Raw genomic sequence first — 14,754 nt, forward strand, 5'->3', positions numbered from 1 at the left:
TCTGCTTAAAATTGTTTAATGGCTTCTGGAAGTAAAGGACACATTTCTTACCGTATCAGTCCTGTCTGTTTTTGAGATGAGGTCTTGTACTCAAGCTCCTCTTTCCTCAGCCACCCAAGTGCTGGGATTGCCGCTTTACTCCGTCACATCTGTTGTGCTCTAGGATTTCCTCATAAACCCGTCTTGCACCAGACTGCAACTACACAGGTCTCCTAACCTTCAGTTGCTGAGTCATCTCTCCACCCCTACATGGAGCTGAGGACTGAGCCTAGGGCCTTGCGCTTGAGCTCACGCTCTACCTCTGGGCCATGTGGGTGTTCTTAACCGACATGGCACCTTTTCCTTCCTGCCTGTAATCCTTTTCTCTGGGTGTTTCTGGCTTTCTCTTTCTGTTTTCACTTTAAATATCACCTTCTCTGTCCAAAGTAATCTCCCTCAATTTTTTCCTTGTAACATATCGATATAAACGCTTTATTTTGTTTTCATTATTTGTTTTACAAAGACTAGGTAAAGCATGTCCATCCCTGAATCCATGGTACCTAAAGGTGTCCTTTATATGCATTATACACTGACATAATTGTAGAATAAGAATACATAAATTAGACCTGGCAGTGGTGGCACACGCTCTTAATCCCAACACTCAGGAGGGAGAGTCAAGCGGATAATTCCAGGAGAGGCTCCACAGCTACAGAGAGTTTCAGTCTCGAAAAACAAAACAAAACAAAAAGTTACATAAATTAACTCCTCCGTTTGATAAAATACTAAGGTATTTGTTTGCAAAAAGGGAGGACCTAATTTAGCAGCATTATCTGGTCTAATTTGTAGGTTTATAAAAAAGCAAAGTGGTAAATGTATAAATGCTCAGAAACAAAGATCCTGTATGCGCAAACATATAGGGATCAGATGTTCTCCGTCAGCATCTTCAGACAATGCAGAATGCGAATTAAATGAGGGACTTTTCTCTAAGCCCAGAACGACCTCCCCGCCCACGCTCCCGTCAGCAGACGACTGGACTACCATTCCCAGCAGCCCTGTGCGAGCCCGCCCCTCGGGAGTGACGCCACCGGTGAGGGCGGGTCTGTGCTCCGGCCCCGCCCCTCGCCCCGCCGACGCCCTCCCCCAGGGTTGTGGCCACGCGCTGCGGCAGCGGTTGTTCCGCTTCCCCTCCGGCCCGGGCCGTCGCCATTGCCGAAGGCTCTTGCCCTCCCCTCCCTGGCCCAAGGGGCTCCGCGCCTCACGGCCTCGGTAGCGACGGCCGCGCCCCGAGCCGCTCCCCTCTGCCCTGCCCTCCTCCCTCTCTGCCTCCCAGCGCAGCGCTCGCCCGCGTCGTCCCGGCAGCCCGCCCCGGGTCGGGTGGAGACCTTCCCTCTCTGGTAAGTGCGGACGCTCTCGCCCGGGCCGGGCCGCCGCCCTCCTCCCGCCTCCGCGGCCTGGGCCCAGCGGCCCGGGACACAGGCACCTGCGAGCGGGCCCTCGGTTCCGGGCGGTGGCTCATTGTCTGCTCCCGGACTCTCAGCCTCGGCCGAGAGGAAGCTCGCGGGGCTGCGCGTACCTGGCTGTACCCGGCCGTCCTCGCCCTGCTCTACCGCTGCACTGCACCGGACGGCTCGGGTTTGTTCCAGGATGTTCCCTCCTTTACCAGCTGCGTTCGCGGCAGCCTTGTGGCTCCGGATTCTTGTCGCGAGCCCCTTAGGTTCCGTCTGTGAGCTCTTCCTCATTCTCCACATCAGGAGAAAGTTTTGCAGGGCTCCGGGAGCCTCCGCTTAAGAACAGAACTTAAGGATCTTCTCATAGTTTTTGCTTGATCTTCAGCCAGGAGGTGAATGTTTGCTTCTTAAGGTTAACTTGGGTTGAGGTTGGCTTTTCACCATGTTTGGCTGTCTGAAACACGCGCGCCCTCACTCACAAATACGTTGCCGCAAATAACTTAGTGGGCTCAACCTTTCGTTTTAGAGATCAGTCATCCAAGACAGAAGTGTATAAAACAGTTGCCATTGTGGCTTGATGGGAGGTTCTCCCCTTCCTTTATCTTAATTTTAATAGGGCTAGGTAGAGTGGGAGAGATTTGTTTCCTCTTTGATAAATAACCAACTCCTATTTGCGGCCAGGTTCTTCTTTACAAGTGACCTATAAGTTTTCTATCTTTTAATTTCTAACCTTTTAAAAAAATGATAACCAGACCGGTTAGGCCCAAACCTAGACTACCCACGACGAACTGTGTTTTGGATGAATGTTGTGCGCGTCACGTTTTCCCCCCGCTGTGTTTGACTCTTCCGCTCTTATAAGTAGGCAGGATATTGAAATAAATACACAAGAATTTGCTCTGGAGATTTTTTTTTTTTGGTAGAGTTATCCAAAAGAATAGCATGAATAAAATTAGGTTGGGATGAAGGCAGTGAATTGTAATTTTTAAAGCAGGTTAGGACATGTCAACTTTGTCAGAAGCCCTGTGGCATTTGTAGAACATTCTTGCCCAGCTCTTCGGTGTGTGTGTGTGTGTGTGTGTGTGTGTGTGTAGAGAGAGAGAGAGAGAGAGAGAGAGAGAGAGAGAGAGAGAGAGAGAGAGAGAGAGAGAGAGAGAGTTTAAGGGGAAGGCCTTTTCATTGCTTTTACACCCATCCTTTGCCTTTTTTCTAGATGGCCTCATCCCTGCTCAGGCTGGCCTGACACTTCCTAGGAGTCTCAGCCTTATGTGCTAGGATTACACATGTGAGCTAACATACTTGGCAGCCCCTGCTTTTAAATCTTTCTAGAGATTAATTAGCCAGGAACACTATTGTACATTTACGTCATGGAAACTGAACTTCATGTTGCTTAGGTAGGTAGGTAGATAGGTACTGAATCTCATGTTGTTGCTTAGGTAGATACTCATTTTAAAGTAACTTTTGGATTTTGGTAAAGAGGTTGACCTGATTCAGAGTGTTTTGTTGTTTTCCCTTAACAGTCTATTATTACTTTTCCCTCTACTGGGCTGTGGGGGACACGGCCCAGTACTTAAGTCCTGTCATTCTTTGGTGCTGTCAGTTGTTCTTACGCTAATGACATGTCTCGCCGTGAGAGGTTTAGATGTAGAAATGCCAGGGAATGAGAAAGTACCTCGAGGTCACCTTCTGCTATTTCTTCTCTTTCTCTTTTTTTTTTAAACCCCTTATACTGCATTGAACCAAAGCCCTCCCTCTGATGCTAGGTAACCACTCTATCACTGAGCTCTAACCCAGCCCTCTTTAACTTTTGAAACACTCTCACTTAGTTTTCCAGGCTGGTCTTGAACTCGTTCTCGACCAGGCAAGTCTTGAACTGGTGTTCTTCCTGTCTCAGCCTTCCTAGTATCTGGGATTGTAAACCTGCACCAGAAGAATGACTCATTTCTTTCCAAAAGCAGGTGTCTGTTTAATTTTCTTTTGAGACTGGCTCTTTTCATGATACCCTGACTTGTTTCAAACTCCTGGACTCAAAAGATTGTCCTGTATCAGGCTCCTGGTAACTGAGATCACAGGTATGCGTACCATTGTGGTGAGCAAGCAGACACTTAAAAAAAAATAAATTCTTGGGTATTTCACTTCTCTTGGGGCCATGATTCCAAGTTTACCCTCAGAGAGAAAGATTAATTCTTCTGGATTTTGTGTTATATGATACCAACATTGCAAATCTAAATTCGTGAAGTATAGTTTTTAGTTGATGTATGTCTGCTAAAGGAGTGGGAGTTCTTGTGTTTCTTTGATCTTTATGATAGGCAGGTTTCCAAGTAGACACGATGAGGGTAGTTTATATTTCAGTTCAATTACATGTTTTAAGTGAAGGAACTTAGAACTTGTTCTGGTTAGCTAAAGATAAACTTTGAATTACACTTTCACAGAAGTCAAGAGCTTTTTACAAGAAGTCAAGTATAAAACAAGTAGGTATGGTTGAATCCTTACTATCTTTGTCATTAATGATTATTACAGTAGTAATATTCAGTATACATTTCCTTTGGCTTTCTGAGTTTTGTTTTTGGGTTAAATTGGACTTTGTTCAAGTCTTGAGACTAAATCAGGTCTTTTCCCATTTTGAGTGCTTCTAGTTACAGAATTAGCTGGTTCTTATTTAATGAGAGGAAGGTTGTTGTTTGTGAATTGTGCTTCTGAGTTCTTGTATCCTTTGTGTTCAATGTTTTGTCTGCTTGCATGTCTGTGAGTGTGTCAGAAGTCCTGGAACTCTAGTCACAGATGAGCTGCCGTGTAAGTGCTGGGAATTGAACCTGGGTCTTCTGGAAGAGCAGTCAGTAGTCTTACCTGAGTCATCTCTCCAGCCCCTCCTTTTTATTTTTTAAGGAATTGTTCTTTGTGTATGTACAACATGTGGATGCCCATGAAGGCCAGTATAGAGCGTCTGATCCCTGGAACTGGAATTACAGACAGTTGTGAGCTGCCATATGGGTGATAATAGAACACTAGTCTTCTGAAAGGGCACTCAGTGGTTTTAACTGCTGAGCCATCTCTCCAGTCCCCCATGGCTAACAGTTTTGTTTAGTAAGAAGTTAGAAGTAAGCATCTGTTCAGGGTATGTATTTTTTTAGTTGATTTAAATTCTTTTGTTTAGTGCTTCTTGGACTGAGTCTCCAAGTATAGTCTGATTGGCCTTGAACTCACGGTGGTTCTCTTTCTGAGCCACCCGAGTGCTTGGATTATAGGTTGAGCTACCACGACCTATTTACCTTGATTTTTAAAATAGGGGTGGGGCCCTTGTGTGTTGATTTCCATATCAATACATACAGTGGTACCTTGTCTCTAACGGTTATGAGTTACCCCGTTATATGGTACTCCATCTGCTCATTATGGTTTTCTGGTGGAGTGGGGAGAGCCTTAATGACTGTCCCTGTTGTGTACACAATTCCCAGCAACCACATGGTGGCTCACAACCATCTGTAATGAGATCTGGTGCCCTCTTCTGACCAGCCAGGGAATGTGTAGGCAGAACACTGTATACATAATAAACCTTTTTTTTTTTAAACTTTTGTCAATGTATGTTTTCTCATCTATATTATTTTATCTAATGGGTATTCATTTTGCCTCTGTTGTAAAATCTTGCCTATTACACTTTTTACTAAATAAAATCTATTTTATTTTGAACTTTTAGTCGTAATTATTTATATGTGTACATGTATATATGTATTTATATATGGTTTGAATGAAAGTGCCCCTCCTCATGTTTGAATACTTTTTTTTTATTTCAATGACAAATGTATAATAACGTGTTGAAGAAACACACACAATCATTTCCTATACAATCAAAATTATTTGTGCTGGCCTGGCATGGTGGTACAGGTCTTTAATCCTGGCACTTGGGAAGCAGAAGCAGGCCTGGTCTACACAGTGAGTTCCTGTGTAGTCAGGGGTACATAGAGTGGCCCTGTCTCGAAAATTATAAAGCAAACCAAAAGAATTGTCTGTTCTTTCTATTCATTCCTCTTGAGCTCAAGCCTTTGGGTGAGCTCGGGCCCTCGGACTACTGAGTTATGTCTTGGTTCTGTCTGCCGTATGTTCCAGGTGATCCTCCTGCCTCTGCTTCCTAGCTCACTGTAGCAGCATGCCACACACAGCACATAGCTGTTGTGATTCTGGGGTCAAACTCAGGTCATCAGGTTTCCATGGCAAGTGCGTGCTTTTACATATTGAGGTATCTTCTCAGCTCGGGGTCTTGTTTTCAGTTTTTTCATTGTGGTATAAAATATACCTAAGAATGCTTGCCATCTTAACGGTTTCTAAATTTACGGTGCCATAGCATTGCATTTCTTCACTGTGCTGCATGGCAGCACTACCACCCCGCTCTGTAGCTCTTTTCATCTTGTAAAACTGAAAGTCTGTGCCTACTAATGAGTAATTCCTTGTTTTACTTCCAGTCTCCATGATTCTGACTACTTATATAAGTTGTACCTTTGTCTTATTTCACCTAGCCTAATATGCTCAGTCAGTGATCATCCATGTTGTGGCATGTGTTAGTGTACCCTTCCTTTTATGGTTGAATACTTCATTCTGTGTATTACCATAATTTGCTTAACCAAAAGAGTCAAAGAACACTTGAATGATGCTATATAGATATCAATATAGACAGACAGATATTTCTTCAAGAATGTCATTTTCTCCAGAACAAACTGCTGGCTTGTATGACAACTACTTTTACTTTTTTAAAATTCATTTTTATTTTATGTGAGGTGGTGTTTTGCATGCATATATGTCTCTTGTGAGGGTGTAAGAGCCACAGTTGTTAGATGCCATGTGGGTGCTGGGAATTGAACCTGGGTCCTCTGGAAGAACAGTCAGTGCTCCTAACTGTTGAGCCACCTCTCAAGTTCTACTTTAAATTTTTTGAGGAGTCACTAAACTTTTCCATGGTGGCTGTATTGTTTGACTGTTTTACCAGCAGTACACAGAGTCTTCAGTTTCTCCACATCCTTGCCAGTTCTTAGTTTTCTCTTTGTTTTTGTTTTTTTTTTAAAACAGTAGCCATCTTCCCGTATCTGATTGTAGTTTTGATTATATTTGTGTGCTAGTTGTCACTTAGTATCTTCGGAGGAATAGCTCAGGTTCTTACTGGTCAGTTTTTCTGAGGATATAACTTTTCTGCTGATGGGGTTAAGGAACTGGATTGGGTAGTGATATATTTAGTTGCATGAGAAACTTTGTACTTTTTTTTTTTTTTTTTTGCTTTTTCGAGACAGGGTTTCTCTGTGGTTTTGGAGCCTGTCCTGGAACTAGCTCTTGTAGACCAGGCTGGTCTCGAACTCACAGAGATCCACCTGCCTCTGCCTCCCAGGTGCTGGGATTAAAGGCATGCGCCACCACCGCCCGGCTGTACTGTTTTTCAAAGCTGCATTTTCTTGCATTCCACTTCCTTGCTAGCATGTGGTCGATTTAGCTTTTCTAAAACGTGTAGTAGCAGTATATGCTTAGTTATTGTCTTTTAAAATCTCATAATGATGTGTAATGTTAAATATCTTTTTATAAGTCATTTATATGTCATCTTTGAAGAAGTGTCTCAATAAGTTTTTTTCTTTGTTTTTCTTTCTTTTCTTTCTTTTTTCTTTTTTTTTTTTTTGTCAAAGTTTCTCTGTGTAGCTCTGGGGGTCCCAGAACTAGTTTTGTAGACAGAACTGGCCTTGAACTCGCAGAGATTCACCTGCCTCTGCGTCTCTGCGTCCCAAGTCCTAGGATTAAAGGTGTGCTCTGCCACCACCTGGCTATTTTGTCCATTCTTACTAGAGTCGTCATTTTCCTATTGCCGGGTTATGAGTTCTTTGTATTTCATATAATAGTCTTTTATATCGTGAGCATCTTTTCTGTCTTCTAGCTGATGGCTTTATGATGTGTGTTTGGTGACTATTCTTCGCTGCTTGATCCTTTTTACAGATTGTGTGTTATCAGTAAAATAACTATCCTATTTAATATTTTTGCATGAAATGTTTATTTTTAGTATTTATTTCTGTGGTGGGGCACAGATGTATCAGAGGACACCTTGCAGAGTTCAATGGATGAAACTCAGGTGGTTAGGCTTGCCATCAGGTGCCTTACCCGTCTCACCAGTCCTTCTGTTTGCTGTTTGAGGAGTCTCAAGCAGCCCAAGCTAATCTAGAACTCACTGTAACCGAGGATGATCTTGAACTCCTCATTGATCTTCCTGCCTAACCCCTTACAGCCATCCGCCTAAGTGCTGGAATAACTGGCGTTACAAGTGTGTGCAATTCTGCCAGGCTACCTTAGATTTTGTCTTAAAATCTTATCTGTGTCTTTTTGGCTCAATAGATTAATTAAGCTTTGTCTTCCTTTCCATTTTGGTTTTGTTATCTCTTTTAAATTGTAGTCTGGCGTGGTAGTACACATGCCTATAATCCCAGCACGTGGGAGACTGAGGCAAGAAGATGGAAAGTTGGAAACTAGCCTTGGTTACATACTCATGTGAAAGACCTGTGTACAGTTTATCTTTGTTTTATTCAAAAATGGGTTTTTAAAAATTTCAGCTGGAGAGATGACTCAGAGGTTAAGAGCATTGGCTGTTCTTCCAGAGGACCCGAGTTCAATTACCAGCAACCACATGGTGGTTTACAACCGTCTATTATAGGATCTGGTATGCAGGCAATGCAGGCAGAACACTGTATATATAATAAATAAACAAGCCTGTAAAAAAATTTATACTTTATTGTAATAGATGATTGATGCTTGGTTTCTAATGTTTGCTTTACTTAAAGACTGCCTTCCTAATTATTGTCAGAAGGTTTTTATTTTTAAACTTTTATTGAATCTATGTACTGTGAAGTGACTATCTTAACGTTTTTTTTTTTTTTTTTTTTTTTTTGGTTTTTCAAGACAGGGTTTCTCTGTGGTTTTGGAGCCTGTCCTGGAACTAGCTCTTGTAGACCAGGCTGGTCTCGAACTCACAGAGATCCACCTGCCTCTGCCTCCCAAGTGCTGGGATTAAAGGCGTGCGCCACCACCGCCCGGCTATCTTAACGTTTTTTATGGTACAAAAATGTTTCTTATAAGGCATGTGCCAGGCATTGGTGGCGCACGCCTTTAATCTCAGCACTTGGGAGGCAGAGGCAGGCGGATCTCTTTGAGTTCGAGGCCAGCCTGGTCTACAGAGCGAGTGCCAGGACTACACAGAGAAACCCTGTCTCAAAAATAACAAAAAAGGCACATGTGGTAGTGCATGCCTTTAATTTTAGCACTCAGGAGGCTGAGGCAGGAGGAGTTTGAAACCATCTGGACTATGAGCTCCATATCGCCAGGGCTACATAGTACACCTGTCTAAAAGGAAAAAAGTTGCAAAATAAATGCAACCAAAATATCTAATAATTTACATTGTCACCAGTGCTAACTACAGACCTCTGTCCTACCTTTCCTGTCAGAATTGGTGTAGGGGAGGGGTTGTTCTCTGGTTCCCCAGCTCTGGGCTTGACAAGGAAATGAACACCTCTCCTAGTGCATGACCCATGTTGTCGTCTGTTTTTACTCTTTGCTCTTTTGGGGGACTGCCATGCAGCTCCCAAATAAATCACACAGTGAAACTTACTCTTTCTTATAAATGCCTGGCCTTAGACTTATTTCCCCCTGGCTTTTCTTAACTTTAAATTATCCCATCTACCTTTTGCCTCTGGGCTTTTATCTTTCTCTATTTCTGTTTATCTTTTCTTTCCTTCTTATTCCGTGTCTGGCTGTATAGCCGGGTTCTGGCCCCAGAGTTTTCCTCTCCTCCTTTTCTCCTTCCTTGATTTCTTTTCTCTCTGTTTCTCCTTCTGTTTATTCTCTTTGTCAGCCCCACCTGTCCTTTCTCCTGCTTTGCTATTGGCTATTCAGCTCTTTATTAGACTAATGAGGTGTTTTAGACAGGCAGTGTAACACAGCTTCACAGAGTTAAACAAATGCAACCTACAAGAATGCAACACATCTTTTCATCATTAAACAAATGTTCCACAGCATAAGCAAGTGTAACACATCTTAAAATAATATTGTATGACAGTCATCTATAAAGTTCCCTTTTCAAAACTGCCAGGTTGAGTCGCCTCCCCCCATCCCCATCGACCCCAACACTTTTCCTGTATCATTTGCTTATTTACTTTATTGTTTTATTTATTTATTTTGGTTTTTCAAGACAGGATATCTCTGTGTAGCCCTGGCTCTCCTAGAACTCACTCTGTAGACCAGGCTGTCCTTGAACACACAGAGATCCTCAGGCCTCTGGCTCCCAGTGCTGGAAATTAAAAGCGTAAGGCACCACTCCTGGCTTTCTTTGTATTTTAATTACATTTATGATTTCATGTTGGGCCACATTTATAGCTACAGATTGAACACTCGCAGCATTTTGCAGGCAGGGAGTTGAGATGAGGGTGTCTGGTTCCAAAGATGCCGGGGAAGCAAGATGTTTAGTTTCCAGAGGGGTTGGTTCCCCTGGGCTGGACAAGTCAGTCTCTACTCAGGAATTCTTATCTGCTCCCGTCCTTTTAAGCTGCCTCCTGTGGTGACCACACAGGAGGCAGTTGGAGCTGTGGAGGCTGCTGCTGTGGGAGGGGGTGGGGGAAGGTTGGTGACCTGCTGGGAGCTGGCACCAGTTTCACAGGGGTGATTCATAAACCCTAGGTACACTCCCAACATTGGACAGCTATCACTGTCATCCTCTCCAGAACGTGCCTCTTCTCCAAGAGCACTCACTTCCTGAAACACTAGCCAGTCTGCCTAGTGATCGTCCTCTGATAACCTATGTCCCATCTCTGTTTTCTGCCTCTGAATTTGCCTCTTTTTGGATGTTTTATAAAAGTGGGATCGTACAGTGCTTGTTCTTCTGTGGTTGACTTATTTTAGGGTAACAAAGTCTTCAGGGTTCATCACATTGTGAAAAGTACCAAATTTCACTAATTCATTTACCAATGTTTTATGTTTTGAATTTGTAAAGTATATTTTGTTTCCTTTGGTCTCCGGTGTTTGAAATGAATGAGTTCTATAAAATACACTGGATTGAATGAATATTGGTGTCTAATTTCCCCACCCTCTTTTTAAAAATCAAAAGCAGAACCATACTTTATAGGGAAAGTTCTGCTCCTTTTCTCCCTGGTAATTTAAATCTTTTGTTTTGTTTTTTTGTTTCTGTTTTTTCAAGACAGGGTTTCTCTGTGTAGCCCTTGCTGTCCTGGAACTCATTCTGTAAACCAAGCTAGCCTCGAACTCAGATCTGCCTGCCTCTGCCTCCCAAGCCCTAGGATTAAAGGTGTGTGCCACTGTACCCAGCTGATATCTAAATCTTAATGGAAAAATACAGAAACATTTCTGATTTGTCAGTCTAAAAATTCTGAATTCAGCCACACTTTTAACTTTTATTTTTCATATTTTGCTGGTAATTATATTCTGTGAAAGTAGATTCAGGTTTTCCCTTTAAGGGTGGCCATGTGCAAGTCAGCGTGCATTACAGGAGCACTTGGAGGCCTCTTGCAGCATTGCTGACCTCAGGACTTGTGTTAGTATTGTCTGGTGTCATCTCTACTTATCCTTTTGCCTTGGGTCGTCTTTGGCTCCCTCCTGGTATTCCTTGTGTCCAAATGGTAGTAGGTAGGATCCCCTGCTCCTTCCTTCCTTCCTTCCATTTTGACAGCTTATGTCTTGTAAATAAAAGTTCAGTGATGTTACCTGAAACATGACTTGACGTTTTATTTCCATAAATACCTCTGATTACTTGTGTTTAGGTTGTCCTGTTTTCTTCCTTTCTTTCATACGTCTGTCATTATTAGGCTGGTTCACCATCCATCCTGTCCTCTCTGTGAGCTACTCAGATGTTTGCTGTGTTTACCTCTGACATCAGCTTTATTTCTGTTATCATACTATCATATCATAATTCTTTTATATATATTTTTAAATGTACTCTAGTACATTTTAAATGATATAAAAATGTACCCTTTTCTTTTTAAATTATTCATATTTCATCTTGGTCTTTTATCCCCATATGTACCTGTTTCATGGAATTTACCAAACAGCGTTAGCTCCATGTTGAAGCATCTGCCTTTCCAGGCAGATTCTCCCTGTTTGCAGTGATCTTTCCTTTTTGTTTTCTTAGCTTTATGATGGATTTTTTTTTTTTTTGGTTCATCATTGAGTAGTAACTTAATTATAGCGGATGTGCATTTGAAGAAATGTCTGTGAGCTGGGCGGTGGTGGTGCACACCTTTAATCCCAGTGCTTGGGAGACAGGAGGGAGGGGGATCTCTAAGTTTGAGGCCAGCCTGGTCTACAGAGTGAGTTTCAGGACAGCCAGGGCTGCACAAAGAAACCCTGCCTCAGAAAACCAACCAACCAACCAAATAATTAATAAAAGGCCCAAGACCAACTATAATATGTAACCTCAATTTTTTTAAGACTTCAGTTATTTGAAATTTTTTTAAATTTTAATTATGTGTCTGTGTGTTTGTCTGCATGTGAGGTTGTACAATGCCCGTGAAGGCCAGAGGCATTCCCAGAAACTGGAGTTACAGGCAATTGTGACCAACTTGACATGGGTGCTGGAAACCAGACTCTGGGAGCAGTGTGAGCTCTTACCTCTAAACCTCCCTCCAGCCCCAAGACTTCAAATCTTTCATTCCAAATTATCACTCACAGGTAAGGTTTTTAGGAGATTTGTTTGTTTGATCATTTAATCCCCATCAGCTGAAGGGAAAACTCGTTTAGGAGCGATTGCTGCTCTTCCAGAGGACCTGGTCTGTTCAAATGTGGGACTCGGCACCCTCTTCTGGCCTCCCACATGATGTCCACTCGCACAGTGACATACATATAAATTAAAATCTTTTTTAAGGCTTTTTTCTCTGAAAACATGTGACTTTCCAGATTTGATGCTTGTTGTTACTCCCCCCCTCCCCCCCGCACACACACTTTATAAGACTGCATACACTAAGCACATTTTGTACCCAGCCATGTTTGGTTTGTGCGCCTGTATGTATGTGTGTGTCAGAGAAAGTACCATGGCTTGTGTATGTTTGCATATGCGTGGAGACCACAGGCTGACATGGGGTGTCTTCCTTGGTCCCTCTGTGTCTTATCCAGTAAATCAGAGTCTTTAGCTGAACTCACAGCTGGCCAGTAGTAGTAGCTTACTCTGGTAAACTAGCTTGCTCCTAGGATCTTCCAGTGTGACCACCTGCTTGGAAACTGGGGTTTCCAGCAGGCCAGCAGCTCCATCTGGCATTTATGTGAGTTCTAGGGGTCTGGACTCTGGTCCTCATTCTTGCACAGTACTTGAACCGCTGAGCCATCTCTCTAGCCTTATTCTGGATTTTTAAGACATAGTACACTTCAGGTTTAGTAGCACAACCCTGTAATCCTAACACTCCAGAGACTGAAGTGAGAGATGGGGGGGGGTCCGGTCTCAAAAGAAAGAGGAGAGGGAAGACATAATGATCTTTACCCTCATCCTTTAGTAAAAAGTACTTTGTTTAGACCCTGAGCATGGCTTTAATAGGAAAGAAGCATGTTGTCCTAATTTGCACCTCTTTGCTATTGAGTGAAACTGTGCTTCTCATGTGTTTACTGCCCCCTTTGTCCTCTGCTTTGTGTGTGTTGTTGTTGTTATTTTTCCTTTCCCATTTTTGATTGCCATTTAGTGTTTGTGACCAAACTTACGGAAACCTATGTTTCTAGTATTTAGTTCATGTTTTAGTTTTTAGTGATCTTTATTGCTTGCCTGTTCTCTTTGAGAGCGTTTTCCTAGCCATGGCACTTCATTGCTGGCCATGTTTTTTTCTATGAGTATGGTGCTTGGGTGGAGACAAATGAAGAAAGAAAGTATCAGTGTGGATTGCCACATTTCTCTATACTTGCTGTCTCCTCTGAATCCCTGGCAAACTCCTTCTTTAGTTTCAGAAGCCGCCTGGCTATAATGTATAGAACCAGGAGTCTTTTCCCACCATGTCTCATTGGCTCTTCATAGCCTTGCCTTGTTGCTGTATGGTGCTATTTTCCCATGGACTGAGGTCAAAGCCAGGACTAAATCTTTGCTCTCTAGGATCTGGCAAAGTTTGTATACTAAATAAATATTTCAGTGTTTTGTTCTTTGTTTGTCACAGGGTTTCTCTTTGTAACTCTAGCTGTCCTGGAATTTCGCAGATCAGACTGGTCTTGAACTCAGAAATCCACCTGCCCCTGTTACCCCCGTCTGTTTTGTTTGCTTTTAAAAGACAGCCTCAACTCTGTCTAGTCTGGAACTCTTTTAGACCAGTAACTAGCCTGAACTCACTAAGATCCACCTGCCTCAGTACTAGTATTAAAGACATAAGCCACTGTGACCCGCTTAAGTAAATATTTGAATAAATTAAGAGAGAATTAATAATTATTCTATAATAAATAGAATAATAGATTCTCAAGTAGTATCATTTAATTTCTAGTATAAAATATAAAAAATAGGTTATTTCTGGAAAGTAGAATAATGAGTGTTCTTTATTTTTTATTTCAGATTGTGTCTTGTGTTGAGAAGGGTTATTTTTGGACAGGTTATTAAGATGTTTTAAAATAGGCTTAAGGGAGGGGGTCCTCAGGAAGACCTGCCCCAGGACATGTGTGTGAGAGCATTGGAGGGTTTGGGATTTTGTGATGAATGGCGTATACTGCTTTATCTTCAGAATAAAACACTATTAAATTCACCCCTCACAAACTTATAGGTGTTTCCTGTTGCCCAGGAACTGCAGATGTGTAGGTGGAGGCTGTTCCTTTCCTGGCCTTCCAGACCCAAATAATCAAACAGAAACTATATTAATTACAACACTGCTTGACCTATTAGCTTAGAATTCTTATTAACTAACTCTTACATCTTAGATTAACCCATTTCTATTAATCTGAGTATTGGCACGAGGCTGTGGCCTTCTGGTAAGGATCACTGACTGCACCTTCTTTTCTCCTCTATCTTTGCATAGAATTCCTGTCTTGCTCTATTCTGCCCTGCCATAGGCTCAAGCAACTTCTTTTCTTTATTCATTAACCACTAAAAGCAACACATATACAGAAGGACTTCCCACACCACAGATGTAGCCATATTTCCTACCACTTGCTGTGTGCCCTCTGACCTTACTGTTTCATGTGTTAATTGAGGTTTCTCTCCCCACTGGTTCCTGAATAAACACTCAGAGACTTTTATATTAATTATAAAAGTTTGGCTGATGGCTCAGGCGTCTTACTGACTAGCTCTTACATGTAAATTAACCCATTCTAATAATCTGTGTATCTCCACATGGCTTTGTGGCATCACCTATTC

The 14,754-nt window shown here is 42.4% G+C and overlaps 1 protein-coding gene across 1 annotated transcript in view; it reads left to right on the top strand.

Moving 5' to 3' along the window:
- Nucleotides 1-1,118: 1,118 nt before the first annotated feature.
- Pak2 (p21 (RAC1) activated kinase 2) overlaps nucleotides 1,119-14,754 on the top strand; it is a 69,292-nt gene continuing 55,656 nt past the window's right edge. Inside the window, exon 1 of the mRNA XM_057764349.1 lies at nucleotides 1,119-1,373. The gene's annotated coding sequence lies outside the window, so the exon portion shown is untranslated. The remainder of the gene's footprint in view (nucleotides 1,374-14,754) is intronic.

Source organism: Chionomys nivalis, chromosome 3 (genome assembly GCF_950005125.1).
Source record: "Chionomys nivalis chromosome 3, mChiNiv1.1, whole genome shotgun sequence".
Classification (NCBI taxonomy): Eukaryota; Metazoa; Chordata; class Mammalia; order Rodentia; family Cricetidae; genus Chionomys; species Chionomys nivalis.